Source organism: Oryctolagus cuniculus, chromosome 18, assembly GCF_964237555.1.
Source record: "Oryctolagus cuniculus chromosome 18, mOryCun1.1, whole genome shotgun sequence".
Lineage (NCBI taxonomy): Eukaryota > Metazoa > Chordata > Mammalia > Lagomorpha > Leporidae > Oryctolagus > Oryctolagus cuniculus.
The window spans coordinates 2,055,522-2,081,748 of NC_091449.1; the positions used below are offsets into that span (position 1 = coordinate 2,055,522).

Sequence of the window (26,227 nt, forward strand, 5' to 3'; positions counted from 1 at the left end):
GGAGTAAATCAGTGGATCAAATCACTTTATATACATCTCTCCCTCTCTCTCTAACTTTGTCTTTCAAATAAATAAAAATAAAAATCTTTTAAAGAAATTTAAAAAGAGCAAAAGATCCTTGGAGGCCAGTTAAGCAAAAAACTTTTCCCCTCCTCTGCTGGGTGTTTTCTCATAGCAATTCTTCACTCACTGAACCCCACCTGATCTGTGGTTGCAAATCCCTGCCTGCCCAGTGCTACATTCAGTGTTCTGTCCCCTGGGACAACACCCTGCTGCTGTGGTTCCTGCACCTACCCCACTGGCCCTGAATAGTCTTCCTCACGTGCTTCGGCATGGAGTGATTCTTTTCTCCGTTGCAGAATGGCCTTGCCTGATCCTGCATGGAGAGGGAGTTTCAGGTGGAAGAAACATTCTCACCCAAAGCCCACGGTGCACGGCAGGTGCAGTCAGGTCAACGACCCACTGTGGAATCTTCCTCCCCGGAGAGGAGTGAGAGCCAGGAAATCTATGCATTTCCACAAAACTCAGGAAGGGGGGATCTTCTCGGAAAGAGCTCATCACGGCTGGCAGCGCAGAGCAGTTCCCTCCCACCACGTCCCCACGCTGCGCCTGCAGCTGTCTGCCTGCACACGGGGTCCCTAGATGCTGCCGACAGCCAGTTTTTCTTTCATTTCCTGGCCTGGCTGCCTTTTCTGCTCCTTGTCTGACATAATAAATTCCTGTCCTACATGCTCGTCAGGGGGCTCAGCACACAGCAGGCTCTCGTAGAAGCACGTTCCACATTTCCACGCCATGACGCAAACCTGCTTTCGGATATGCCCTGTGAAGGAAATGCCAGACTGCGGCGTGGGTTTTCTCAGCCTCAGCACTACTGACGTGTGGAGCTGCACAGTTCTTTGTGGGGGGCTGGGGGGGGCGGGGGGGCAAGATGTTTAGCAGGACCCCTTGATGCCAGCCAGACAAGCTCCATTTCTGACAACCACAAATGTCTCCCGACACTGCCAGGTGTCTCCTGGGGGATAAGCCACCCTAGGTAGAGAACCATGGCTAGGGTAAGACAAGCAATGACACCGTTTTCACATTTTATTACTTTCTTTTAAGAATGTTTATTCATTTCCAAGTAGTTGAAAGGCAGAGTGACAGAGAAAGAGAGAGAGAGAGAGAGAAGGAGGGAAGGAGGGAGGGAGGGACAGACAGAGGGACGGAGGGAGAGGGACACCTTCCATCTGCTGGTTCATACCCCAAATACCAGTAACTGTCAGGGCTGGACCAGGCCAAAGCCAGGAGCCAGGAGCTCTATCCAGGCCTTCCACATGAGCGGCAGAGGCTCAAGCACTTGAGCCATTTTCTGCTGCGTCTCAGGATATATAAGCAGGAAGCCAGAGGAGCCGGGACTCTGAGTCTCCAGTACAGGCAAGCAGCCGCTGAACCCAACGTGCCACATGCTGGCCCCTGTTACTTCCTAATCGCTCTACAGCCCTTATAAATGTTGGCTCTCACTAGTGTTTGTCTTCTCCTTCCTGAGCCTCAGACACAGTGGAACAGAAACCAGCCATCTCTACCTTGCTCTCTCTGAATCTGTACAAATAAAACCGTCATTAGTCCATGCTGCCAGGTGTGCTGTGTTTGTTATGTGATCAGAAAACACAGGTACTTGAGTGCACACCCATCGACGGTGGTGCAAAGTACGGCGAGAGATCCTCTTTACCCCCTTTACTTCTTGTGTGGGCCCTTGGGAGGGGTCTAGGAACCCAATTAATACAAGAGCGGATTAGCAGGTCAAAGCCTAAAAGTTGAATTAAATTCACAGGCACATGAGTAGATTCACAGGAGGGTGAAATCCAAATGACCGAGGCCTGAGGCTTTACACTTTTTAGACAGAGAACAGTAAATCCGGAGGGGCTGACAGGCCAGTCGGACTTCTGTGCCAGGGCGGCCGCTAGAGACACATGGGGGCAGAGAAGCTGACGTGAGCTGAGGGTGACCTCAAAGAGTCTGCTCATCCAGGTTCTCTGTGGTGCCAATGACCAGGCCCTGGTGACAGGGCTATTTTCTGTGCTTACTATGTGAACAGCAGCCCTCCCCAAAGCGTCCCTGCATCTTGCTGCATGTGAAAGGACAGACCAACGGCCCTTCCTGAAGTGACGCTCCTTAGGCAATTTCAGCCGGAAGTACCCATGGTACACTGGCCTTAACATCTTCAAAAGCTTCCTTGATGGGGCCGGCACTGTGGCACAGTGGGTAAGGCCTCTGCCTGCAGTGCCAGCACCCCATATGAGCACCGGTTTGAGTCCCGGCTGCTCCACTTCCAATCCAGCTCCTGATATGGCCTGGGAAAGCAATAGAAGATGGCCCAAGTCCTTGCTCCTGCACTCGCATGGGAGACCTGGAAGAAGCTCCTGGCTCCTGGCTTTGGATCGGCCCAGCTCTGGCCATTGCGGCCATTTAGGGAGAACCCCAGTGGATGGAAGACACCTCTCTTTCTGTCTCTGCCTCTCAAATAAATAAATAAATCCTAAAAAAAAGTTTCTTTGTTAAGAATTTGAAGTCAAGATGAGTGCTATTAGCCACTGGACTCCCCCTGCAACCAAGGAGCTGACACTGCTTTGTCCACTCTGGGGAGGGGGATTCTATCCTGGGCAGCAGGAGCCCGATGAAGGGCTGAGGGAGGAAGAAGATGGTCAGACTCCACTCCAGTGACCCAGGCAGGGCAGGTGGGAAAGCCATGCAGCTAGACAGCTTGGAAAAGCTAGGACAGCGACAGGGGCTGCCTGTGTGGCTTCAGCACACTTTCAGCTCCGTGGTGTGGTGTTTGCAAAATTCCTGTTTTGAACTTGCTTTATGATTGCACATGATTACAGTGGTTTATATCTTTATATTGATTTTCTTTTATAAACATGCATATAGGTATACACATGTATATACATACAAGTACACAAAGAGCAAATATCTTAATATTATAAAATATGTATTTGCGTAGCATTAAATGTATATTATATATTGTTGGGATTGTATTATACATTAAATATATAAAGTGTTGTCAAAAAGCTCCTAGAAAATATGTATTATGGAAAAAATGCATGATTTAAGAATTTAAACTTATTATTTACTTCCACTCTTCTATGAAAAGCTTTGCCAAGGTCTGAAGGCCTCTGTCCCGCCCTTCCTCCCACTCTGCTCCACGGGCCCGGGGCCTTCCCAGGGTGTGCAAAATAGGAAGCCTTTCCTCCCTTTGCTCTTGCTGTTCCTCATGTCCAGAACGGCCTCACCGCAGGCCCTCACTGATGGCCTCCTCATGCTCACGCTCCTGGAGCTGGGTTGCAGGGGGGTCCCTCCCCACCTCCCATGCCCCCTGGGTGAACAAACAGTCCTTTTCTCTTTTCCCCTTTCTTCTCCGGCTGCACAGCCTAGGCCCCTTCCTGGGAGCCAGCGTTTGCTAGAGAGGACTGGACGCATCCAGTCTCACAGGACCACAAGGCTTGGGACGTAAACGCCTGTCAGAAACTGAGCTAGCACCAATCAGAGTCCACTGCAATGGAGCAAGGCCTACTGTGTGCAGCACAGGCTCCGACTGTGGGGGGAGGGGACATTCCAGGCCCCAGGGGAGCTCCGCCTCCCAGTTCAGCGACAGTTTCCAAGGCAACAGTTTGCTTGCCTCCCCTGTCACTGCAGATTGTGGGGGTCCTGGGCCTCAAGTGGAGCCACTCAGCTGGGGAATAAGGGTCCTGTCAGAGCGCACCCACATTGCTGGAGTCTGCGTGCTATGTGCTCCGCAGTGTGTCACTAGTACCAGTGCTGCAGCTGCCGGAGCCTCCATCGACTTGGAATAAAATCACACACCTGTTCTAAGTGCGGGCAAGCTAGGCAGTTTGTGTGCTCAGCATTTGATTGATGTGTGTGGATGTAGATAATTAGGCAGATGGGCAGGCCTATGTGAGTTCATGCAGCACCTTCCTGTGTGGCATGCTCTAAACAGAACTGCAAAATGAGGCCACTGAGCAGCTAAATAAATATATGTCCGGTGTCTGTCCTTGGGTGATTATTCATTTCCTCTTTCATTAAGAAAAGTGTGCATTGGTTCTGCAAATATTTACTGAGGTCCCACTATGGTCAGCCCTGAGCTCAATGTGATGTTTAAAGTAGAAACCAAGACAAACTCTCCCTTATGACTCTTTCATCTTTGGGGGCTTGTCAGTCAACACAACGACAGATGGTGAATAAACCTGATAGAATGTAAACAGCAGAGACAGTGGACAGGAGCTGGTCAAGGAGGTCTTCCTGGAGGTGGTGGTATCTGGGGAGAACTGGGTGAAGGGAGCACAGAAATCCTGGATTGTGAGGGAATAACCCTTCGAGTCGGAGGGAACCACACCTGGAGGCAGATGAGGATCAAGCATGTCTGCTGCAGATGAAGAGAACAGGAGGCTGGGGGTGTCTGCTGGGGAGTGGGCAACGGAGGAAGGATACGGAAGTGAGTGCAAGGAGGGAGCTGGGGAGAGGTTCTGCAGTACTGATTAGCTTTCCTTTCGTGGATAAACACATAATGAAACATATCACCGAGGAGCTCATGGTTTATTCTCTTTGAGGGTATTTCCTTTCTTGGATGGATGGAGGAAGGGTAGGCAGATGGGTGCATATTTGCTTAGTTTGGAGATGATGGAGGATGGGCAGAGAGATATATTGATGAATAAATGTGTGGTGGATGGTCCATGTATGGGAAAATAAATGGTTAAGTGGATGCTACAAATAGATACTGTTGCAACCAGAGTTGGGCCTAGCAGATTAAGCTGCCACTGCAACACTGGCATACTATATGAGCACCAATTCAAGTCCCAGCTGCTTTGCTTCTGATGCAGCTCCCTGCTAATGCACCTGGGAAAGCAGCAGAAGATGGCACAAATACTTGGGCCTCTGCCACCATGTGGGAGACCTGGATAGAGTTCCAGGCTGCTACATTTGGCCTGACCTAGCTCCAGCCATTGAGGCCACTTAGGGAGCAAACCCATGGATGGAAGACTTCTTTCTGTCTCCCCTTCCCTCTGCCTCTGTCACTCTCTCTTTTAAGATTTATTTATTCATTTCAAGATCAGAATTACAGAGAAGGAGAGGCAGAGAGCGAGTGAGCAAGAGAGAAAGAGAAAGAGAGAGAGAGAGAGAGAGAGTCTTCCATTCACTGGCTCACTCCCCAACTGACCACAATGGCCAGGGCTTGGCCAGGCCGAAGCCAGGAGCCAGAAGCTTCTTCCAGGTCTCCCAGGTGGGTGCAGGGGCCAAGCACTTGGGCCTTCTTCCACTGCTTTCCCAGGCACATCAGCAGGGAACTGGATCAGAAGTGGAGCAGCCAGGGCTTGAACTGGTGCCCATATGGGATGCTGGTGCTGCACATAGCAGCTTTACCTGCTATGCCACAGTGCCGGTCCTCATCACTCTGCCTTTTAAATAAATAAATCTTTTTTTAAATAAATCCTTTAAAAACAAAAAGCAAAACAAAACCCAAGTGGATTCCATTTTCTTTTCCAAGAGTCAACTCTAGAAGTACCCCGCTTTCTGTCTATACCGGCTGCATGTGAAGATCACAAGTTTGGTGTGTGTGTGTGTGTGTGTGTGTGTGTGTGTTTATATGTGTATAGTCAGAGTTGAGTACTGGTAGATGGCTCCAGGGCCAGGGTTGTGGTACAGTGGGGGTTAAGCCACTGCTTGCAATGCCTGCATCCCAAATCAGAGCACTGGTTCAAGTCTTAATTGTTCCATTTCCAATCTAGCTCCCTGCTAATTTGCTGGGGAAGGCAGCTGAGGATGGCCCAAGTACTTGGGCCCTGTCATCCATGTGGAAGGCCTAGATGGAATTCTAAACTCAGCCCAGTCCTGGCTGTTGTAGCTATTTGGTGAGAGAACCAGTGACTGTCTCTTCCTCTCTGTCACTTTGCCTTCCAAATAAATACATCTTTTTAGAAAAAAAAAAGATGACCCCCTTTTTGCCTGCAAACCTGTGAGGTGAGTGATATTTTAATCAAGTTCTAACTTCCTGATTAGTTAGTAAAGACCTGAACGCTCCACACTCTCCCTGAACGATCTGGGTGAGGTTCCCACTCACAGTCATCCACACACAGTGCCCCTGAGCTGTGCAATGTGTCACACTGTGGTTTGACCTTCTGCACTGACAGGTCTCCAAATCCCCATGCCCAGCCTCGTGAGTTCTGGAAACATACCAGCCTCTAGGCTGTGTCCCTTGGATGGCCTTCCGTGCAAATCAGAACTGGTGGAGTCATCACCATAGCCAGCCCATCACCTGCACACCCAGAATCCCCAAGATCTCCACCCAGGCTGTCACCTGAAAGCCATTCACATCTTCTCAAGGCTCCCAGTCTCCACTGCCACCGCCCTGTTCTAAGCTGCTGTATCTCTTGCCTAGACCAATGATGCCCCAAATGTAGTACTGTGAGAAGAGTTTTAGAATGCTTTATTTATCTTAGAGAATTTGACCATAAAGTGGTTTTTGTGAATCTATATCTACATCTCACACCGCTGTAGTTGCGTGCAATTGGTCAATAACTAGCTAAACCTCCTTTATCTGACGAAAATCTTGTCCCTAAATAGGTGAGGGAGATGCAGTTTTGTCAGTGTGTAAGGCCATAGGTGCCTCATGTGTTGTGTCTCTAAAATGGCCATCAGATGCCCAGGCAGCCTCCAGAGGTCACAGCCCAGGGCTGGAGAGCATAGTGTGGGGTCTGGCTGCCTACGTCTGAATCCTAGAACTGCCACCTCCTAGCAAGTTGCACATATATCAGCTTCCATGTCTCTCCATTTCCTTAAACATATGTAAACTTGGAGGACTATTAGGATATCCCTCCAACGAGCCTTAATAGGTTAAGGGTTTAGAGTACTGAGTAGTGTAGAGCAGGTGCTACAGTATTGCTAATTAAACCAAGCACAGTAGATAATTTTTAAGATTATTGAGTGGACTCAGCTGTGGGCATCATGGGACCAGAGATTGACAGGCAGGTAGTAAATGTTCCCTAAAAAGTTACTTGAACTCCTATGATTAGAGACACTGCTAGAGATATACCCCAATCAAACTGTTGATTGTGTTTAAATTAGTGTGTGTGTGTGTGTGTAGCTCGAGGAGTGGGAACTGGAATGATCTGGGCTTGGTAATTTGCCTCAGGGGTGGGGGAGACAGTGGGCAAGCAAGCGAGAAGCAGAGAATGGTACATCCAAGGCAGCAATGGCAGAAACGGACCCAGGACCCCACAGTGGCAAAGAGTAAGAGGAGACCTGGAGCGAGGAGTGATGGACGCTGAGGAAGTCCTGAGGTCAGTGGAGACAAAGGTCAGGTCAGAGGACTGACCCCAGGCCTGAATCTTGAACCCACAATCTTACTGCAGGCCCTGGAAAATTCCAACCCCTGCGGCTCTCTCAGCATCTTCCTCAGCCCCTCTCCTCCTGACTCCAGCTAGGGTTTCCATGGCAACAGCCTGAGCTCCTGAGCTGTTCCTGAAGAAGGTGGGAGCCCCTGTGGTGGGGAACAGAGCAAAAGACGTCAAAAGTCTGCATCAGGCGTTCATGTGCGTATTTTGCACAACAGACGTGCGTCATCGTCAGCCACAGTGTCTCTGCAGAAGGAGCAAATGGGCTTCAGGAGACACTGCGGACGTGATGGAAATCCCAAGTATTTTCTGAGCAGCGTTTCACTCCCATCAGAACTATGGATTGAGCCCTGCTTGTGTGCCAGACTCTGCCCAGACTTTGAGGATGTAATGCAAAAAACGGAGCCCCATCCCTGCCCTCTGGAACTGAGAGACTACCAGAGAGAAGGCTTCCCATAGTCTCATTCATTCATCCATCCTTTCCTTTAACTGATACTTAATGAAGGCACACTTGTTGGTCGCCTTTGAGCCAAGTGTGGTGGATGCAGCAGAGAACACCGCAAACAAGTCTGCTACCCTAGAGCTCCATTCCAGTGGGGGTGTCATGCAGTGAACACAAGTAAGATTTCAGGGGGTGGTGAGTGCTATGAGGGAAAGTCAGATCCAAGAAGGTGTGAAGAACAGGGGAAAGACACTTTAGACTGAGTAGCTGAGGAGTGCTTTGTGTGGGTGGTGACACTTGAACAGTGGGAGCTTGTCATGGGCACGTCAAGAACAGTCCAGACAGAAATGTATACTTTGAAAAGCCCTGAGGTTGCATGGCTGCCCTCCACGAAGACCAGCAAGGAAGCCAGCATGGCAAGAGTCACAAATAAGGGAGAAAACTGACAGAGATTTAGGTGGAAAGAGACCTAGGGGACTAATTATTCAGGCCAACATGGTTGACAGTCTGGTGCAGGAGCTGAAAAACCATGGCTTGCTCTGTTTTTTGTAAAATACAGTTGTATTGGGGCCGGCTCACTAGGCTAATCCTCCACCTTGCAGCGCCAGCACAGCAGGTTCTAGTCCCGGTCGGGGCGCCGGATTCTGTCCCGGTTGCCCTTCTTCCAGGCCAGCTCTCTGCTGTGGCCAGGGAGTACAGTGGAGGATGGCCCAAGTGCTTGGGCCCTGCACCCCATGGGAGACCAGCATAAGAACCTGGCTCCTGCCATCGAATCAGCACGGTGTGCCGGTCGCGGCAGCCATTGGAGGGTGAACCAACGGCAGAGGAAGACCTTTCTCTCTGTCTCTCTCTCTCACTGTCCACTCTGCCTGTCAAAAAAAAAAAATACAGTTGTATTGGAACCTACCATTTATGTTTTTTTTCTATCAACGCCTGTGGCCACATTGGCAGAGCCGAATTGTTACAACCTAGGACACAGGGAGTTCCTTTTACCACAGCAGGTGGCATTCATAGGTTCTGGCAACTGAGATGTGGATATACTTGTTCAACCCACCACAATGGGTAAGTGTATAGAGGGAAGGATGGATGGTTGGTTGGATGGATGGTAGGGTGGATGACTGGAAGACTAGATGGATGGATGGATGGGAGGACTGCAGGCTGGATAATTGGATGGAAATGTGGGTAAGTGGATGGGTACACAGACTGATGGGTAGATGAACGTATGGAATGATTGATAGGTGGATGAACAGAAGACTGGTTGTATGGGTGGCAGAATGAATTGACAGGTGTATGGTTGCATGGATGGTTGAAAGGACAACAGTGTAGTTGGATGTATAATTAGATGGAAGGGTAGATGGAAGGCTGGGTGAATGGACAGCTGCTGCAGATGAAAGAGATACTTGTCTTTCTTTGTTACGGATCAATTTCATTCCAAACAAATGTTCTGCATTCCTGAGCTGCTCTCTTATATAAATATAAGGGCATATAAATTCCTGAGAGAAGCGCTGATAGAATGAGCAGCAGATGGAGTCACCATTGTGCACATACTTCATCGACAACTTTCCTGCGACACCCCACCTTTCCAGCTGAGGCCCTTCAGGCTCCATGCTGGGCTTTGTGCTCCTCCATCCACACCGCAGAAACTGGGTCATTTCAGTGAGACACACTGAGTGATGTGCCAGCTGCCCCACTGAAGCCAATGCCAGCACCCTTCCTCACCTTCCTCAAATGGAAGGTGCATTAATTGGGGAGATAATATCAGAATTTCTATTTCATTATATGCTTCACATTCAACTGCCTGCTCTTAACAACATTTTGGTATAATGTATATACGGTCTCCAGTCAGAAATGCCTTTCCTGTCTATTCCTTTTTTTCCCATTCATCATGAGCCATTTTCTTCTTCAGTCTCTGCTGCACAACTCTAGTGAACACCATGCAGCTGACTCCTCAGGATGACTGTAGTGTACTCCTACACTTTGCCTCTCCCTCAAAGCCCATTTTATACACCCCTATTTCACTGCAGAACCTGGAAAAAAGCCAATGTCTGAGAGTCTCGGCCCACTCCTGAGCCTGCACACCTTCCTCATCCAACTGGAGTTTCCATGGTGACCATGGGTCCCACCTGCATGGTCCGTATCAAGCGAGAGCTTCTGTCAGGGACACGGCAGAGTGATGGACTTTGGAGAAGCTTCACCCAGCTGAGGGGACTCCTAACAGGACCTCCTCATACCCACTGTTCTTTGATCAGTGGTTCATGCATGACTTTTATTCCAGGCTAATCCTTGGATACACTCAATTATTCATTCAAAAAGATATTGATGGCAGATTGGATTCATACCCCCTTTGCCCTCAACTGTTGTTTAAATCATTACCTGTAACCACCCTATTGTTCACCTTCTTCAAAGGGAAATTACATCTTTGCCAAGCTTAGCCCTTGGTAGATTGCTAATGGCCTTGGATTAAGTATCCCTTTCTTTCCCACAGTTTGCAAGCAGAAGGGGCCCCCAGCATGCCCTGTGGAGGGACTTTGGGGTAGCAACATTCAGGAAGGAAGATCACAAGGGCTAGTTTTAATGCCTCAACTCTGAGATGCTAATCACACAGGTATGTCCACACTGTAGAAGTTGAAAATTAACAATAATTTAAAGAGTAATAAATGTGGTGATCACGCTATGGTGTAGTGGGGCTAAGCCTTCACCTGTGGCGCCGGCATCCCATAGGGGTGCCAGTTCTAGTCCCGACTGCTCTTCTTCTGATCCAGCTCTCTGCTATGGCCTGGGAAAGCAGTAGAAAATGGCCCAAGTCCTTGGGCCCCTGCACCCACACAGGAGACTTGGAAGAAGCTCCTGGTTCCTGGCTTCGTTGGATTGGCTCAGCTCTGGCCATTGTGGTTATCTGGGGTGTAAACCAGCAGATGGAAGATCTCTCTGTCTCTCCCTCTCACTGTCTGTAACTCTACCTCCCAAATAAATAAATAAAATCTTTTTTAAAAAAGGTAGTACATGTGAAATGGGCCACAGTGCCTTATGTCACTGTACAGGATTGTTACTGTCTTATAGTTCAGTTTGAACAGAATTTGTGGAGTACATGGAAAGTGCCCAAGATGGGAAACTAAGGGCAAGACACCCACACAGCACAAAGATGAGCTAATTCAAGGACTGCCAGCCTTGGGAAACAAGAGAAAACCTGGGTGAAGATCTAGGTTTGCAATACTAATACTCTAGAAGCTAATACTAACCAAAGTTTTCTTTCGGGGTACAGAAATGAATATTTCTAGATCTCTAGTCTCTTCCTGGTGTGTCTTTGAAGACATTTCCTTTCTTCCTGGAAACTGATATGTATGTGGCTGGACCCTGGACATTGCTTATAGGAGCTGACCACAGTTTAAGTCTGGTTACTGGAAGCCATGTTAAGCTCATCTCCCACAAGCTGCCTCTCCAATAAATTTTAAAAACCCAGTTAAAAATGATACATTTTATGTTACATGTATTTTATCACAATAAAAATAAGTGCGTGCAATCAATGTTTACTGAAAGATGTGCTGACCTGTCTCACACGGCTTCTGAAAATCGACCCGCTCAGCTCTGGTGCTCCGGTGCGAGCCCGCTCAGCGTAACACCTACCACAGCATTCCACAGTCTCTGCCTGATTTCTGCTGATGAGTCCTGCCTGGGAAGGAGTCAGACCCAGCTGCTCAGAACACTGGGCCTCAGGTCGTACAGAACGAGGTTTGGTCACAGCAAGACTCCATCCCCAGCCAGCACAGCCACCTGGACACCGTGCTCCCTGACGTGGGCCCAGGGGCAGCTGCTTTGGGAGGACAGGGGTCTCCTTGACCCGACGGACCTGGCCTCAGTGGCTGAAGGTCCCTCCTGCTGCAGAGGACAGGAGCAGGGAAGGCAAGCACAGGTGGCGGAAGGCAAAAGCGGCTGGTGCTGCAGCTTGGGCAGCTCTTCTGTGAACACGAGCATTTCGAGTGTGGGGGCTGAAGGGCTTCCTGCGGAGCACCTTGCAGTCAAGTCTGCTAAGCAGTTTCACACACGTGGATTCATTTCCTTTCCCAGCAACCCAGGGAGGTAGGACGCTGAGCGTCGCTGTCTGCACCTGGATGGGCTCCTTGAGGCAGGTGCTGCTCAGCTGAGCTCTTGGGGCGGCAGTGGCAGGTGAGGGGCTCTGCAGCACACACGCTGGCTTCTTTCACACTCTTCTGCTCCTTCTGCTTTATGCATTTGCTGCTGTACAGTGCACACACTCATGTGTACACCCAGGAGTCCCCCTTATCTGCACAGGACACGTTCCGAGACCCTTGGTGAGTGTCTGAAAACACCTGTAGTGCTGAATTCTGGATAGACTGTTTTTTTCTATACATGTGCATCTTTCATAAAGTTTAATTTATAACGTAGGCACCATAAGAGATTAGCAATAATGACGACTAGTAAAATACAACGATTACAACCATTCGCTTTAATAAAAAGTTATTTGGATGTGGTCTGTGTTAACTCTCAAAATCCTGCTCTGTGCTGTATTTGCCCACCTTGTTCACTGCAGGTAACTGAAACCTCAGAGGGTGAAAGCGTGGATACAGGAGGACCACTGCAGAGACACCCACCTAAGACATTCCAAGGCTGGAAGGTGGCAGTACCATCAATATTTCAAAAAATAATAATTTTCATTTTATCTGGAAGGCAGGGAGACAAAGATCGTCTAGCTACTGGTTCACTCCCCCAATGCCTGCCTGCAATAGCCAGCATTGGGCCAGCCCTAAGCCAGACGCCTAGAACTCAAGTCAAGTCTCCCACAAGGGTGGCAGGGACCCAACTACTTGAGCCGCCATCTGCTGCCTCACAGGGTGCCTGAGCAGGAAGCTGGGATCAGCAGCTGAGTAGTTACGACCGGAACCCTGGGTACTTGATATGGGATGCCGGTGTCCTGAGCAGCAACTTAAGCTGCCACGCCAAACACCCAGCCCCTACCATCACCATTTAAACACTGGAAGTAGTTACAGAAAAAGGAGTCTGAAACCCTGGCTGGGGCTGAACCCGGTCCAGGTGTCCCATTTCCCTCACAGGTCCAGAACCTCTCCTGCAGCCTCCCGCACCCACACACGGTGGTGGACCAACAGGAGCGTCTGCTCGTGGTCTTAACCAGCTTCCTGGAGACGCTGAAGGCCTACTTTCACATGCATTCTTTCAATTAGGGGAGAGAAGAGCTCACCACTCTCCCAGCCTCTGCACAGGTGGGTGGCAGAGCTTTCTGTGCGTGACAGACGCATCACTTCAGTCTGGCACACTCGTGACAGGTGACGCTCATTTCTTCTTTCAGCAGCACTTATCAAGTACCAACTGCGCGCCAACCTAAGGTTTTGAACAACGTTAGGCCCTCCTCACTCGTTCCTCAATTTCCTCTGCTTCTGCACCACGAGGTTTCCATGGTGACAGCACGAGCTTCCCTGGGTCTACACACGATGGCAGCCCCCAGTGAGGACGACAGGGAAGGGAAGAACCCAGAGGCCTTCCCCAGCCTGCTGAGCCTCCACCAGGAGTCCGAGTGCCAGCAACATCAACACTGTTCTCACCACTCATCCACATGGGCTGCAGAGACCCCGGAGTCTGCCAGGAATGTGTCCGTGTCCTGTTCTCCCCTTACAAGGACACACATCTGCTGGACACAGGCCCACCCACTTTAACCCGGTTAACTCTTAATTTATTTTTTTAAAGATTCATTTATTTTACTTGAAAGTCAGAGTTACACACAGAGAGAAGGAGAGGCAGAGAGAGAGAGAGAGAGAGAGAGAGAGAGAGAGAGAGAGAGAGAGAGAGGTCTTCCATCTGCTGGTTCACTTCCCAGATGGCAGCAACGGCTGGAACTGCACCAATCTGAAGCCAAGAGCCAGGAGCTTCTTCCAGGTTTCCCACACTGGTACAGGGGTCCAAGAGCAGGACAGGAAGTGGATCAGCCAGGACTTGAACTGGCGCCCATATGTGATGCCAGCACTGCAGGCTGCGGGTTTACCCACTGCGCCACAGCGCCGGCCCCAACCCAGTTACCTCTTTAATTACCACCCTGTGCAGAAGCTCAGTGGCCAGGCCTCCGCTCCCAGGTCTCAGCCTTCAGCCTCCAGGGCTGTGGACACCACGTTTCTGTGTGCTTTGGCTGTGCAGCCCTTGTGGGGGATATCTGTTCCAAAGCAAACACTCCCTCGTGCAGTAAACAGGGCCACTCCACCCTGCCACTCTCCCCAGCCCCAGCCCTCCCCTGCCCTCGAGGCTGGAGGGCAGGCACGGGCAGTGAGTATGTGCATCCAGCGAGACTATTTGCACAGCAGGCAGCCGGGATGCTCAGCATCACTCTAGACAGCCGTAGTCAGCCTTCATGACACACCTGCTAGGAAAGCTGCTGGCTCCCCAGCTCGCCCCAGTACCTCACGGTGCGGGAATACAGCTGTTGCAGGTGAAATCAGTTGCGCAGACCATGCTGGAGTGGGGCGGGCCCCTGATTCGACAAGACTGTCTCCATGAGAAGGAGCCCCGTGCAGACAGATGCACAGGGAGAGGCCAGGTGAAGAGGGGGCAACACACCCATGAGGCAAGGTTCACTGACAAAGCAGCAGCAGCCAAGGGAGGGACACAGAACAGGGCCCCCCTGGGAGCCTTGAGAGGAAAGAGGGCCCTGACCCTGACTTTGGATATCTGGCCTCTGCATCGGTGTGTGAATAAATGCCACACAGTGCGTGGTACCACACTGTAGCAGCACGAGGATGCACTCCTCCAGCCCTGGCAAGGGCCCGTGAAGCACGCTAGCCTATGGAGGACCAGCCAGACGAACTGCCCTGAGGTCACGTGGAAGCAGATCCGGGCACTGAGCGTGAAGCTCTCGGTCCACACATGGTCTCCCCGTGGCCTCCAGCCCTCGCTTGTCCACGTCTCCACCTTGGACTCCTGGCACTGTCCTGGATGTGCCCCGAGGAGCTCCCCTCTCACACCGCCTGCCCGTGGACTACCTGGCTGCACCACACTTCCTCATCTGTTGAACAGGGATAACTGCAGCCATATCACTGACTGGGGCGGGACCTGACGGAGCAAATCCGTGTCAAGTGTATTTTACTCCAGTGGTTGTAATCGCGTACCCCAGACTGGCGGCTTTCAACCGAGACTTAGTTCTCACAGGTCTGGAGGCTGGGAATCTGAGCCCAGAGAGGACGCTCCTTTGCGTTTGCACACCAACATCTTGCTGTGGCCTCATGAGGCTGCGGGCCTTCCACCCTCGGGAACTGGTTGCCACCTAGGGGACCCCCTTCTGACACCTCCACCTTGAACATGTGAGTTTTGGGGGTACACACACACCCAGATGGCAGCAAGCCCTTGGCTCAGGATCAGTGCTTGGTGAATGTTAACACTTGGCTGTAGAGGTTCTGAATTCACTAAAATGAACAGAAGATTCCATAGATGTGGTCACCTTGGATCCCACATTCAGTTTTCTGCAGTCTCTCCGGCCAAGGGGCTCACCCAACCACTGGAGATGAAAATGTCTACGTGTGGAGGGGCACATGTGCCTTGGCACTGTTTATTATTTTGGTAAATAGCTAACAAGGACCCGCTGTGTGCCAGGTCATGGTTCAGAACTGACTGCAAAGACTGGAAAATTCCAGTTCCCAGAGCTCTGCAGCCCCTCTTAGCTACCCCAGCTCTGCCCTCAGCTGCAGTTCCCATGGTGATGGTCTGTGCCTGCCTCTGTTGCTAAGGACCACAAGCATCTAGAGAAGCACAGTCCTGACTGGTCACCCTCAGAGGTGACAGTGGCCATGGGGGCAGGGAGGTCCCTCTGCAACCACACGTCTGCGCGCACACACAGTCGTTTTGCACAGAGGTTCACAGAAGAAAACCCACTCATGTGGTGAGAATATTTAAAATGTACCATCTTAGCAAGTGAAGCAGACATGATGTGAGGCAATAGCTATGCAGAGCAGCATGAGTTACTCACTTAGCAATGCAGGCATTTATCAGGATGTCACATTATACCCTATGCACACGTACAATCATTGTCAATTAAAAGCACATTTTCAAGGGGGCTGGCACTGGGGCTCAGCGAGGTAAGCCACTGCTTGCAACACTATCCTATGTTGGAGAGCCAGACGGAGTCCCGGCGGCTCTGCTTCTGATCCAGCTGTCTGCTACAGGCCTGGGAAAGCGGCAGATGATGGCCCAAGTACTTGGCTCCCTGACGCCCACATTGGGGACTCAGATAAGTTCCAGGCTCCTGGCTTCGGCCTGGCCCAACTTTGGCTCTTGCAGCCATTTGAGAAGTGAACCATCGGATGGAAGATCTCTCTCTCTCTCTCTCTCTCTCTCTCCATTTCTCCCCCAGAATCTCATCTCTCTCCCTCCCTTTCCCTTTCTCTCTCTGTCATTTTACCTCTCAAATAAGTAAACATCTTAAAAAATAAGTAAAAAAATTACACATAGATAGAACCCCACCCATGCAAGGGCCCCCACAGAACAGGTGAAACATGCCTCTCCTGCAACTTGCAGTCAGTACAGCATCATCCATCCTCAGAACTCATCAAGTCATTTGATAAGAACTGGCTGAGCTCTTCTATGGGTCAAGTTCTTGACCACAGGTTGAGAATAAATTTTAGACAAATCCAGCCCAGCGTCCTCAACCTGCTGCGCATTCAGTCAGCCCAAAAGTCTGGTCACTGAACAAAGATGCTGAGCATCTTCCAGGAGCAGGTGTGTTAGACACTGGGAGACAGGCCCAGCCACTGCACTCAGAAGGCCGCGCTGGGGCGGTGGAGACAGAAAACAGACAGAAGTGTTCAACTGCTGTTAGGCCTGTGAAGAAAACTCAAGTAGGGACTCAAGAGCATAACATGGAAGGGCAGGGCTATTTCAGACTCACACCAAGGGAGCGGCAGTACCTGAGCAGGAAGCTGCATGTGGGAGGGGTAAACACTCGGGACTTTCTGGGGGAAGAGAATTTCGGCAGATGGAAGTGCAGAGGCCCGAGCAGGGGCCTGCAAAGCGTGTGTGAGGAATTCCATGACAACTACCGAGGAGAACATATGGTATTTGTCCCTTTGGGACTGGCTTACTTCACTCAGCATGATGTGTTCCAGATTCCTCCATTTTGTTGCAAATGACTGGATTTCGTTGTTTCTTACTGCGGTATAGTACTCTAAAGAATACATATCCCATAATTTCTTTATCCAATCTACCGTTGATGGGCATTTATGTTGGTTCCAGGTCTTGGCTATTGTGAATTGTGCTGCAATAAACATTAGGGTGCAGACCGCTTTTTTGTTTATCAATTTAAACTCCTTTGGGTAAATTCCAAGGAGTGGGATGGCTGGGTCGAACGGTAGGGTTATCTTCAGGTTTCTGAGGAATCTCCAGACTGATTTCCATAGTGGCTTGACCAGTTTGCATTCCCACCAACAGTGGGTTAGTGTCCCTTTTTCCCCACATCCTCGCCAGCATCTGTTGTTGGTAGATTTCTGTATGTGAGCCATTCTAACCGGGGTGAGGTGAAACCTCATTGTGGTTTTGATTTGCATTTCCCTGATTGCTAGTGACCTTGAACATTTTTTCATGTGCCTGTTGGCCATTTGGATTTCCTCTTTTGAAAAATGTCTATTGAGGTCCTTGGCCCATCTCTTAAGTGGGTTGTTGGTTTTGTTTTTGTGGAGTTTCTTGATCTCTTTGTAGATTCTGGTTATTAACCCTTTATCTGTTGCATAGTTTGCAAATATTTTTTCCCATTCTGTCGGTTGTCTCTTCACTCTCCTGACTGTTCCTTTTGCAGTACAGAAACTTCTCAATTTGATGCAATCCCAATAGTTGATTTTGGCTTTGACTGTCTGTGCCTCCCGGGTCTTTTCCAGAAATTCTTTGCCTGTGCCAATATCTTGAAGGGTTTCTCCAATGTTCTCTAATAACTTAATGGTGTCAGGACGTAGATTTAGGTCTTTAATCCACGTTGAGTGGAGTTTTGTGTAAGGTGTAAGGTAGGGGTCTTGCTTCATGCTTCTGCACGTGGAAATCCAGTTTTCCCAGCACCATTTATTGAATAGACTGTCCTTGCTCCAGGAATTAGTTTTAGATCCTTGATCAAATATAAGTTGGCTGTAGATGTTTGGGTTGATTTCTGGTGTTTCAATTCTGTTCCATTGGTCTATCCATCTGTTTCTGTACCAGTACCATGCTGTTTTGATTACAACTGCCCTGTAGTATGTCCTGAAGTCTGGTATTGTGATGCCTCCGGCTTTGTTTTTGTTGTACAAGATTGCTTTAGCTATTCGAGGTCTCTTGTGCCTCCATATGAATTTCAGCATCATTTTTTCTAGATCTGCGAAGAATGTCTTTGGTATCTTGATTGGGATTGCATTGAATCTATAAATTGCTTTTGGGAGAATGGACATTTTGATGATGTTGATTCTTCCAATCCATGAGCATGGAAGATTTTTCCATTTTTTGGTATCCTCTTCTATTTCTTTCTTTAAGGTTTTGTAATTTTCATCGTAGAGATCTTTAACGTCCTTGGTTAAGTTTATTCCAAGGTATTTGATTGTTTTTGTAGCTATTGTGAATGGGATTGATCTTAGCAGCTCTTTCTCAGTCATGGCATTGCTTGTGTATACAAAGGCTGTTGATTTTTGTGCATTGATTTTATATCCTGCCACTTTGCCAAACTCCTCTATGAGTTCCAATAGTCTCTTAGTAGAGTTCTTTGGATCCTCTAAGTACAGAATCATATCATCTGCAAAGAGGGATAGTTTGACTTCTTCCTTCTTGATTTGTATTCCTTTGATTTCTTTTTCTTGTCTGATGGCTCTGGCTAAAACTTCCAGAACTATGTTAAATAGCAGTGGTGAGAGTGGGCATCCCTGCCTGGTGCCAGATTTCAGTGGAAATGCTTCCAACTTTTCCCCATTCAATAGGATGCTGGCTGTGGGTTTTTTATAAATTGCTTTGATTATATTGAGGAATGTTCCTTCTATACCCAATTTGCTTAGAGTTTTCATCATGAAAGGGTGTTGAATTTTATCAAATGCTTTCTCTGCATCAATTGAGATAATCATATGGTTTTTCTTCTGCCCTGATCGGTGACAACTGACTGAACACCAAAAAGGAAACCTCCTGAAGTGAAATGGACACTATGAGAAATGGTGACTTGATCAGCATAGCCCTGGCTGCTAATGGACAACTTAATACATTATCCCTCATAGTATTTTTTTTTTGTCTGTTCTACTTAATATGACTGGTTTAATTCTGTAATTATCACACAGTTATTCTTAAGTGTTGAAAATTAACTGAAATGTGATCCCTGTTAAACATAAGAGTGGGAATAAGAGAGGGAAGAGATGTATAATTTGGGGCATGCTCGGGCTGACTTGCCCCAATTGGTAGAGTTGGAAACATACCAGGGGATTCCAATTCAATCCCATCAAGGTGGCATGTGCCAATGCCATCTCACTACTGCAAGTGATCAATTTCAGTTCACAATTGATCATAATGAAAGGACTAAGAGTCAAAGGGAGCACATAAACAAGTCTAGTATCTGCTAACACCAACCGATAGAATAAATAAAGGGGAGAGTGATCCAACATGGGAAGTGAGATACTCAGCAGACTCATAGAATGGCGGATGTCCTAAATAGCACTCTGGCCTCAGAATCAGCCCTAAAGGCACTCGGATCTGGCTGAAAAGCCCATGAGAGTATTTCAGGCATGGAAAGCCAAGACACTCTGGCAAAAAGATCTCTGTGAGTGAGATCCCAGTGGAAAGAACAGGTCTTCAAAGAGGGAGGTGCCTTTCTCTGAAGGGAGGAGAGAACCTCCACTTTGACTATGACCGTGTCTAAACAAGATAAGAGTCGGAGAACTCAAGGGGCTTCCATAGCCTTGGAAACTCATAACTGGTGCATAGGGAGATTACTGATGCCATAAACAGGAGTGTCAATTGGTAAAGTCAACAACAGGAGTCACTGTGCACTTACTCCTCATGTAGGATCTCTGTCCTTAACGTGCTGTACACTGAGGCTTAATGCTATAACGAGTACTCAAACAGTATATTTCACTTTGTGTTTCTATGGGGGTGCAAACGACTGAAATCTTTACTTAATGTACACTAAACTGATCTTCTGTAAAAAAAAAAAAAGAAAGAAAGAAAGAAATTATCAATTCCCAACTTGACTCTCACTGGGATTAAACATGACAATAGGTCTGATCTGATTTCATCATCATTTAAAAAAAATCATCTATTATTTTTCACTTTATGTTTCTGTGTGGGAGCAAACTGTTGAAATCCTTACTTAAGGTATACTAAGCTGATCTTCTGTATATTAAGATAATCGAAAATGAATCTTGATGTGAATGGAAGGGGAGAGGGAGTGGGAAAGGGGAGGGTTGTGGGTGGGAGGGACGGTATGCGGGGGAAGCCATTGTAACACATGAGTCGTACTTTGGAAATTTATATTCATTAAATAAAAGATTAAAAAAAAAAACTCTAAAAGAAAAATCCACAGCATTGACCAAAAAAAAAAAAAAAAAAAAAAAACTACCGAGGGACAGTGTTAGCAGACAAGGCTGCGTGGAAGCCAGACGATTCAAGGCCGTACAAAGCCTTGGGTCCTATTAGCAAAGTATTAATACTGATTATAGGATTATGCTCCTCCTCAGGCCCTCACCAAGGTGCTGGACTTGCCTGATGCACAGAACAGGCACGCTCTCTGCCTTCACAAAACTCATAGAAGTTAGAAGATACTGACCTTAACCAGATAATCAAACATACACGACTTTCAAAGCTACCAAATTCAGCTAGTGACTGCTCTGGGCCTGTGCTGGTAGGCAGACACAAGCCCCCTTACCTGTGGGGATTCTTCCAAGACCTTCATAGGATGTCTGAGACTGCAGGCCATGCCGACTGCTACAGACACCATGTTTGTCCTATGCATGCATTCCTACGACAAAGTTTAATTTATAAATTAGGCTCAGTAAGAGATGAGCAACAATAAGTTATAATAGAACAAACACAACAACGTACTATAATGAAAGTAAAGTTACATGAATGAAGTCTCTCTCTCTCTCTCAAAATGTCTTATTGTACTGCAATGATTTTCCACAGCTGGGGGACTCCGAATCACAGAAGTCTGTGTGAGACACTAGCCTTAGGCTTGTGGTGATGACAGAAATGAATAGAAGGAATGCATCTGGGATGATATTATTATTGCGTTGGCCTCTGTGGCTCTGGAGCAGTGGGTGAACAGGAATAGATGACTATGAAAATATCAAAACTGAGCCAAGGGGCCAGCGTTGTGGTTCAGCCACTGCTTGCAATGCCAGGATCCCATATTGGAGTGGATTTGGGTCCCAGCTACTCCACCTCCAATCTAGCTCCATGCTAATGCACCTGGGAAGGCAGTGGATGATTGGCCCAACTAATTGGGCTCCTGCCACCCATGAGGGAGACCTGATGGAGTTCCTGGCTCCTAGCTTCAGCCTGGCCCAGCCCTGGCTTTTGTGGGCATCTGGGGAGTGAACCACTGGATGGAAGCTTTCTTTCCCTCTCTCCCTTTCTCTCTCTCTCTCTCTCTCCCTCTCTCTCCCTCTCTCTCTCTCTCTCTTTCCCCCGTCACTCTGCCTTTAAAATAATTAATCTAAAAGGTTAACATGTGCCAGGTTCTACGTACTTTATAATAAAAGCTCTCAATGACCTGATTAAGGTGGATATTATTATTGTTATCCATATTTTTGATATGGGAGGTCGCACAACTTGTCCAATACTGTTTCGTTAGTAGGTGGCACAGCAAGGACTTGAATGGAAGTCCTGGGCTTGCAGGGTGCTCCATGGATCTGTGTTTCTCCATGTACTGATGCTACCCTGACTGGGTTGCTATAGCTTTATAGTAAGTCTTAAAATCAGAGACTGTAAGTCCCTCAACTTTTTTTTTAGAGGCAGAGTGGACATTGAGAGAGAGAGACAGAGAGAAAGGTCTTCCTTTTCCGTTGGTTCACCCCCCCCCTGCAATGGCTGCTGTGGCTGGCACACTGCGGCTGGCACACTGCACTGATTTGAAGCCCAGAGCCAGGTGCTTCTCCTGGTCTACCATGCAGGTGCAGGGCCCAAGGACTTGGGCCATCCTCCACTGCACTCCCAGGCCACAGCAGAGAGCTTAGTCCCTCAACTTTTTTTTTTTTTTTAAACTTTTATTTAATGCATATAAATTTCCAAAGTACGACTTATGGATTACAATGGCTTTCCCCCCGTACCGTCCCTCCCACCCACAACCCTCCCCTTTCCCACTCCCTCTCCCCTTCCATTCACATCAAGATTCATTTTCGATTATCTTAATATACAGAAGATCAGCTTAGTATACATTAAGTATGGATTTCAACAGTTTGCTCCCACACAGAAACATAAAGTGAAAAATAATAGATGATTTTTTAAAATGATGATGAAATCAGATCAGACCTATTGTCATGTTTAATCCCAGTGAGAGTCAAGTTGGGAATTGATAATTTCTTTTTTTTTTTTTTTTTTTTTTAACAGAGGATCAGTTTAGTATGCATTAAGTAAGGATTTCAACAGTTTGCACCCCCATAGAAACACAAAGTGAAATATATTGTTTGAGTACTCGTTATAGCATTAAATCTCAATGTACAGCACATTAAGGATAGAGATCCTACATGTGTGTTCCTCTCTCTGTCATCCTGGCTTTCAAATAAGTAAATATTTTTTAAAAGTTGAGGGACTAGAGATCCTACTCTAGTCCCTCAACTTTTAAAAAATATTTACTTATTTGAAAGCCAGGATGACAGAGAGAGGAACACACATACACACACACACACACACACACACACAGAGATAGATCTTCCATCTGATAGTTCATTCCCCAAATGGCCACAATGGCCGGAGCTAGGTCAGGCTGAAGCCAGGAGCCAGGAACTCTATCCTTATCTACCATATGGGTGTCAGGGGCCGAGTACTTGGGCCATCCTCCACTGCTTTCCCAGACACATTATCAACAAGCTGGATCAGCAGTGTAGCACCCAGGAATCAAATTGGGGCTCAGATATGGGATGCTGGCACTGCAAGCAGCAACTTAGCTCACTGCGCCACAATGTCAGCCCCAATAAATAAAAATTTTACAGATTTTGACTTGTAAAATCCCAAAAAGGTGAAACCAAGTTCCCTAAAGCTCTCAACATTTATTTATTTATTCACAAGTAATGAATAAGAAATGGGTAGATTCTAGGCTAAAAATTTTAAGTGTGCAGTCTGATACCAGATTCTAGAATATTCCATCCTCTGAGGTTCTCCCTGATGTTTTCCAGCCACTTCCACCTCCTCCTCCTCATAGCAGTTTCCATAGTCACAGACCAAGTTTGCTTGGTTGCTAAGGAACAGAAGAGCCCAAGGAAGGACCAGGGAAAGCTTCTGCCATCAGTGGCTGAAGCGTGGGAGGCTGAGCAGGCCCTCCAGCCTGCAGTGCCCCTCCACGACTCAGGCACATTTTCTGTGACTGTCTTTTTTTTTTTTTTTTCAGGCAGAGTGGACAGTGAAAGAGAGAGAGACAGAAAGGTCTTCCTTTTGCCGTTGGTTCACCCTCCAATGGCCGCCTCAGCCAGCGCACTGCAGCCGGCGCACCGTGCTGATCCGATGGCAGGAGCCAGGTGCTTCTCCTGGTCTCCCATGCGGTGCAGGGCCCAAGCACTTGGGCCATCCTCCACTGCACTCCCTGGCCACAGCAGAGAGCTGGCCTGGAAGAGGGCAACCGGGACAGAATCCGGCGCCCCGACCGGGACTAGAACCCAGTGTGCCGGCGCTGCAAAGCGGAGGATTAGCCTAGTGAGCCACGGTGCCGGCCTGTGACTGTCTTTTGATGAGGTCTGTGGAGACAGGCAGAAAGCTGGCTCTGCGCCATGTAGTAACTAGAAAGTTCCACGTTTTCACACAAGCAGTGGCTGGTGACAAACATTTAGTGTCCCCATCATATTTTCATTCATTCCTTCACTTATATCTAACTGTAGACTAGATATTACCAATTGGATGGGGAGGGGGTGGTGGTTGGCGTATCAAACTTAACATACTCAAATTAATCTCTTCTATAAAAACTGAATTTCAGGGCAGATGTTCAGCCTAGCAATTAGAACACCTGTGTCCCATATCAGAATGAGTAGGTTTGATCCCTACCTCCAGCTCCTGACACCGAATTTCTGCTTCTATAGATTCTAGGAGACCGTGATGATGACTCAGTAATTGGGTTTGTGCCACCCCTATATGGGAGACTTGAATTGAATTCCAAGCTCCCAGCTTCAGCCTGGCCCAGCCCTGGCTGCTTCATGCAGGTGGGGAGTAAACCGGCCGATGGGAGCTCATTCTGTCTGGTTTTCTCTTTCTATCTCAAATAAACAAACCAGCAAATAAAAAAAAAAAAGACTTCTTCAGTTTAATGTCCCATCCAGATACTTTTAACCATGATTCTCCCTTTGTTACCATTACAACCAAGGATGAATCCTGGGTGCAAAGTTTACCTTTCCCTCCTCCACACCCTTGCACACCAAATCAGTCACCAATTTTTCCCTCCAAGATCTCCTAAATCAGAGCACACTGTCCATCTTCCCATCTTCTGTTTCACTGTAGCCCCTGAAGTAGCCCACTGGGTACCCTTCTTTCCTCCCTACAATCTACTCTCCACTTAGCTCCCCTCATGTCCTCAAAGGAAAATATGATCATTTCACCCCATGCAAAAAACCACCCAACAGACTGACTTTGATCACAGTACGTAAGGTTCACGCTGCACCATACCCTGCCAGCAATGGTGGCTGCCAAATTTAGAACTGACAGATTTGGTTCAAGAGGGACCCATAGATCGCATTGCTAAGCTACCCTGTGTTGTGTTCAGGATTGTGCAATCATGAGTGTTACAGGTTATGAGCAATACCCACCACTGGGTACACACTGATTCAATTACAACGTGGCCGAGTGGAATTCTTCTTGCTTTAGAGTTACATGTGGAATGTTTTTCAGGTGTTCAGCTCAATAAAAAATTTATGGGGTGCTTTCTGTGTGCCAGGTACAATGACAGGCATGTACAACCATGGCCATTGCCTAAAACTGAAAAGAACAAGATAGGATGCCCCCAGAATTCGAAGACAACTTATTTAAGAGTGTTCCAGAGACCCTATCTGCCAAAAAGGCTATTAATATTTGTCATCTTCCAATATATTGGAAATGAATAAGTCAGAATTGTTGGCTATGTTGAGTTGTTTCCAAGAAAACCATTAAATCACTTTGATTGGTGGTAGAGTTCAGATAGCTTGGGCTCTAGCTAGGCATTGGCTCATGAATCCAGGAATCACTTGGAGGATGCAGGCCTGTGTTAACATCTGGACTCTCATCTTCAGAGTATACAGACTTCAGTTATAATACCTCTCCTCTCTGTACCCTCTTTCCTAGTTCTGTTAAACTCTTGAGCACACCTAGATCTCAGTCCATGCAGTCTCCACTCTCGACCAGGAAGCTGTGATCCTGCCCTGGACAATGACCTTGACTGAAAGTTGGACTCTTGTTAGATAGGAACCTTGAGGACGCTATGCTAAGTGAAATGATCCAGACACGAAAGGGCCAATGCTGTGGGATGTGCTGTATGTGAGGTACCTAGTGTAGTCAAATTCATAAACAGGAAGCAGGACGCCAGTTGCCAGAGGCCAGGAGGAGTGGGGGAGAGGCACAGAGTTTAAATGTGGGGAGATGAGAAAGTTCTGCAAAGCAATGTGAATGTTCCAAATTCTGATGACCTGTACACTTGAATCAGCTTAAGTGATGCATTTTACATTACATATGCTTAACATTATAGAAAATAACACTAAAAAGCTTTTAAAAGATTGGGCATGAATCATGGGTGAGATGTCTGCAATGTGGAGTCTTCCCCATCCACTGGCTGGACTCAGAAACTCTTCTACTTCTGCTCAGGAACATGTACCTGGTTTTGCATCAGAGCCGGTTTCAGCTGTTGCCTTGGAAACTGCAGCAAGACAAGGGAAGGGGAGTGGGCTGCAGATGAGCAGAGCAAGCCTTGGAGTCTGGAACTTTCCAGGCTCTGTGGTCTTTGTCCCAGTGGAAAGGTTGCTTCTCCTTCCCCAGTGAGCGAGACTCACCAAGACGACACAGACACAATGTTCAGCCCAGTCCCAAATCCATGATGACCCAGCTCCTTCTATAAGCCCCCTTTAGATGGCCCCTTGCCTATGGGGCTTGTCCAACAGACTCTCATTTTAAGGCAGATTATATCCAGTGATTTTCTTTGAATGAAAGTATTTGGAAAAGGAATATAATCATGGTGATCTCTCTTCCAAAAAAAAAAAAAAACAGGTTTGTGCCACTTAAATTTGAGTCAAGTACAGTTTTTGGTGATCAT

At 47.8% G+C, this 26,227-nt stretch overlaps 2 long non-coding RNA genes across 3 annotated transcripts in view; one reads left to right on the forward strand and one right to left on the reverse strand.

Annotated features, from left to right (window-relative positions):
* The window catches only part of LOC108175806 (uncharacterized), a 227,368-nt gene that overhangs the window by 50,349 nt on the left and 150,792 nt on the right, over nt 1–26,227 (reverse strand). The window contains exon 3 of the long non-coding RNA XR_007916015.2: nt 20,675–20,767. This is a non-coding gene — a long non-coding RNA (uncharacterized lncRNA). The remainder of the gene's footprint in view (nt 1–20,674; nt 20,768–26,227) is intronic.
* Nucleotides 1–26,227, forward strand: part of LOC138846766 (uncharacterized) — a 92,402-nt gene that overhangs the window by 13,947 nt on the left and 52,228 nt on the right. The gene's annotated exons all lie outside the window — the stretch shown is intronic.